We start from the raw sequence: 5,218 nt of genomic DNA, 5'->3' as shown, positions 1-5,218 counted from the left end.
CATGAAGTCTTCATAGCAACTAATTAAAGATTTTTAAAACAAATAAGCTAACTAAGATCAAACAATCAAGAACTAACAACTGAAATTCTAAAAGCACATAAACTATGATGGGATCAATCAAGATCTAACCTTAATAATTTAAAAAACATAAACTAAACAACATGGGATCAATCAAACTAATTATTAAAATTCTAAAAACACATAAACTAAGATGATATCAATCAAGAACTAATATTAATGATTTTAAAACATAAACTAAACACAATGAGATCAATCAAACTAATTATTAAAATTCTAAAATCACATAAACCAAGATGAGATCAATCAAGAACTAATATTAATTATTTTAAAACAGAAACTAAGTAACTTAGGATCAATTAAACCAATTATTAAAATTCTAAAAATAACCTAAACTAAGATGGGATTAATCAAGAACTAATGTTAATGATTTTAAAACATAAACATAATAACATAGGATCAATCAAACTAACACTGCAAGAAATGCTACATATAGGCACACGTCTTTAGTAGAGGGTAAGCCAAAAACGTGACCATACATGCTGATATAGTTGTACCCTCAGTCTGTCCACGTCAAAAGGATGGATGGAGGTAAAGCTTGGCGAGAAAGTGCTAATGTAGTGACAACCACTTTGAGAACCACTTTTGTAGATATCGGTATGGATGCGGTGATTTATTTGTATTGCCACCATATATTAATTTTGGAAGCGATTAGGGCCTGACCGCTCTCATAGATTCCAAATTTATATATCTATATGTTTTTTAGGTTCAACTTTCCCGTTTCACACTCTCGTTCTTTCCTCGTTTTAGCAGACTCTAGATTTCGTACCGACAAAGCTCACTTCCTCTCTCTAATTTCATAACCTAGAAATTATTCAATGATTTCTTTCTATTTTCTCACTACAATAAATACAAATTCCTTTTGATTTATCAATTTGTGGAGAAGTGTTTTTGTGGACCCCGCATTTCGGCTCAATGCGTTTCCCACTCGATGGCGAGCTCGATTTTTATTTGAAAATTTGGTTTTTATTGATTATTTGAAAATGACTTGGAGTCGCCACTTATTTTTGTTTTATTTTTAAAGGGTAAACAAAATAAGAAAGAAAAACCCTAAGTGTGACTCCTTGTTTTGGAAAAGGTGGTCTGTGAAAAACCGGATCGGGTTCGGGGGTCAGGTTACTTATCGGGAAGGTACGGTAAAGACCGTAGCACCCCTCTAAGTCCCTAAGGTCGAGTCTCTACTAATAAAATGAAAGCTGACATGGCAATGGATGAATAAATCAATGAATACTCAGAGCGAAACATGCACATACGGGAGTCAAAAAATGCACATAGACTAAACAGAGTAGGAATGAGTGTGTACCTGAGCAGCGAACCACTATGCGCTATCAAGAGAGAGGGTTAGTGCAAAATAAAGAGCATAAACATAGCTCACATGTCACTAAATAGAGTACAAAATCATCAAAAGCACGCATGACACTCCACTCAAAATTCATTTTTATTTTAAAGGAATTTTATTTGATGTTGGGCCCCCACCAAAGCCCATTTATTTTGCATGAATCAATTCCATAAATTCCATCATTCGGAATTACGGAATTTAAATTCATGTTTATTTTAAAACATTTTAAAAATCATGAAAATTCAAAAGTGGCTTGCCGGAAAGAAAACGACAACCAAAATTTTATTGAAAATGGGATTGTGAGTCCTAAAAACTCTAAGGATGAAGGCTTTGGAGACTTGAAGTTATTTAAAAAAAACCGGAATTTAGGAAATTATTTACAAAATGAAGTTTGGGAAAATCTTTTTCAAAATCAAAGAGGATTGGAGGAAAGGGAAGATGACACGTGGCCCTTGGGTTACATGCATAAGGCGGCCATGCAAAACAGGTCGTGCCTGTGGGTCCAAATGTTCCTCTGAAAACTCTCCCATTCTGTTGAGTTCTGGCAACACAGCCTTGCCAAGATCAGGTCCGTCTTTCCGCCTTAATTCTGCACACTGGAGGGCTATCTTAGCGAAGCTCAATGTCTTTCAAGTGGCCAATCAGACACAATCGGATCCAGTACCTATTTGAATATACCTTTTCCGATAGCTCTTTCAACAAGGTGGATCAACTCCATTGGCGGCTTGGCTGTTATTATCTGTAGAAGCATGATGCCAAGGGAGTAGACATCAGATTTTATGCCCAGCATGCCTGCTTGCTGATACTCTGGATCTATATAGCAAAAATTCCCAGCTGTTGATGTCATCTGATACTGGGTCACACTGTCAGCTACAGATAGGGGAACCAGCCTGACCAACCCAACGTCACTAATCTTGCTCACGTAGTTGGGGTCCAGCAGTATGCTCGCCAGTTTTAGGTCATGGTGCACTTGTGGCTCTGATTTAGTCTGGTGGGGGAACAATAGTCCAGTGCTAATTTCAGCTGCGATTCGGAACCTCGGCTGCCAAGACAAAGGTGGAGAGTCTCCTCGCCTGAAAATCCGGTCTTCTAAGCTCCCATTAGCCATCTTGAACTACATGAAGCATATACAAGGATGCATCAAATGGATTGGCAGTGATAGCAGCAACAAGGAGTCTTATCTGGTTTCGTTCTTGGAGTGGGTGCAACCACCTGGCCATGAGGACAGATCCAGAGTCACATGGGCATCACCTTCTAATGGCTCATCAACATGAGGAGCGCGATATTCAAGCCCATAAGCTTGGCCCCATTATGGTTCCTTGCCCAAGCAGCAAGCTCTTGCAAGCTCACATCATGGAGGCTCGTCTCCACTTCAAAACTGTGGAGACGGACGTACCGATGCGTTCTTGGGCATCTTGCAGGCTGTTCACTGCATGGAAATGCCTACGTCTGCACCGTGGCACTCTCTAGGACTCCTTAATATCCTCAGTATTGAAGCCATGCATTCCTTTGAACATGGGTAAGTGGGATAGTGTGAGAGTGTAGAGATCATTGAGGGCCATTATGTGTATGAGACTTTATGAATGCATGGAGGAGAAGGAAACGAATCGCATGAGGTGAGTGGTGAGGTGACTGTAATGACGAACGGGATGTGGGTAAAAGAGTATATAAAAAATGAAGATATGGGTGTAGGTGGGTATTAGTAAGTTTAGTGAGAGGAAATGGGTACAAGAAAGTGAGCCATGGATGTGACGGAAATGGTGAGAAAAATGAGTGGAGATATGCCGAGTATGAGGGATATGAAGGGTGATGAGAAATGGGTTAGTGGTGATGTGATAGATATGTGAATTTGGAAAATGAGAAGGGTGATAGGTAAAAGAAATGGGTATAGATAATGGCCGGGATATGGTGGCTTGGCTTGCATGATGTCCAAGCATATGAGTGGATGATTTGGAGGTGCTTTAGAGGGAGCTTTGGACAACCATGCATGTGCAGAAATAGGTATCAAGACACCGACAACAAATACCAGGGTGGCTAAGAGATAAGGCGTGGGCACACATGCACCTATCAATTGACCAAAGGACTCCATCCCTAACGCCCACCACAACGAGAGGTCCGATTGGTAGTCGTTATTCTGTAGGAAAACGAGTCACTGCCACTGACACCCCTCCAACACCGACAGCTATCTCGTTAGTTCTTCGTTCTTCCATCTCCTTTTGCAACACTGAATCATCTCCATCAACTTTAGATTATTTTGGCAATGTTAAGAAAGGTGGCACAGAAGGAGGATGCTGAAAAGAAGTCAACCGCACCACCTGTAGCATAGGAGGCCTCTATAGTGTCTGTTGAAGACTCTTAGTAATCATGATTCCCACTACTGATCAATACACTACCTGCATCTACATCTGATTCATTTTTCCCCAATGATTCAACCTGGATACTACCCTTCTGCCCAATTTTCTGCAGTTGTTTATCTCTCCTATTCAAGAACACATACTGCCAAAGGTTCTTTCTACTTCTCGTCTCAACCGGCTTCTTCATATAATACGTGGCACCCTTATTAAAACTCCTCAACATAGCATATGCATATGGAGATTGCTCACTAGCATCCAAAAGGGAATCCCAGGAGCACAATCCAATCACTTATGGGTCACTTGAGCATAAAATAATGCCACCTGAGGTGCTGATTTGTGGAGTATAGGCATCAATCCATCCCCAATGCTACCTGTAGCTTTAAAGCTCTTCACTCGTCCAGTCCAATCTCTTGAAGTGGATGTATTATAGTAGTCTATAAGATCCATCGATTTGCTGACATCTGTGATGAGAACCCCAGGAATACTGACAGGAACAGGATCAAACTTTGTTCTTGGAGAAACATTTTCCACGGCAAGGACAAACCCAATTGCATCCAGACTCTTTTTGATATGGCCGTCACCAATCCTTTTTGAGCAAAATAACCCAGCAATCTCACGAACAAACAAAACAACTGCTACCCAAACTCAAAAACTGTGCCCATACAGAAATCAAGGCAATGCTGGCCAAAAAAAACTCTTCTCCTTGGAGGGCATGAATGGCCATCGAGAACAGAGTATGAACAACAAGGGAACAAGCACAAAAAAAACAGAGTATCACCAGTCAATGCCGTGTTTTCAGTTAGGAAAAACAAGGTGCTCCACATCACACTCATCAAAATCTGGTGCAGCTACAAACTGTCTCAAGTAGTTTCTCAGCAGGCAAGCAATGATAGACATGTCTCGAAACTCCATTTTTCTGAAGCCAGGGGTTATTGTTGAATCCGACAACTTACAGAACTTGAATGTTCCACTCATTGTTATTCATACCCCCAAGGGCTTCTTCCTTCAAGCACAAATCAGATTACAAAACCAAGAGTCCAAAATACATCCAGAAATGTGAACCAGAAGCCAAGATATAGATTAAAATACCAGAAATGGAGGAGGAAAAGCAACGAGATACAGTGTACCCGTGATAAAGCAAACAGAATGAGCCAAGCATTAGGTGGTATCCCTTTCATAAATCTCACCTCATGCAAGGTATTGATGAAACAGTTACGGAGAAACAGAGCATCTCTTTGAGCAACAACAAATAGTGAAAGAGAAGAAAGAAAAAAATAGAATAAAATAATAATCATGAAAGATAGAGAACTCATGTAGTCTCATCTCAAGATCAATCTATGAGCTCAAAACAGGTGGGATGAAGAAGAAGATTAAATTAATTCATACATGGTAGCTTCAAATGAAACCCAAGACAATGAGATATTAGCAGGGCAAGTATGTCTAAACA

At 40.0% G+C, this 5,218-nt stretch overlaps 1 pseudogene; it reads right to left on the bottom strand.

Annotated features, from left to right (window-relative positions):
* Positions 1–1,722: 1,722 nt before the first annotated feature.
* On the bottom strand, positions 1,723–2,742 carry LOC104880601 (U-box domain-containing protein 35-like; annotated as a pseudogene).
* Positions 2,743–5,218: the final 2,476 nt, after the last annotated feature.

The sequence above is a fragment of the Vitis vinifera genome, chromosome 10 (assembly GCF_030704535.1).
Source record: "Vitis vinifera cultivar Pinot Noir 40024 chromosome 10, ASM3070453v1".
NCBI lineage: Eukaryota > Viridiplantae > Streptophyta > Magnoliopsida > Vitales > Vitaceae > Vitis > Vitis vinifera.
The sequence above is the reverse complement of the archived record's forward strand: the minus strand, read 5'-3'. Positions and strand labels throughout refer to the sequence as shown.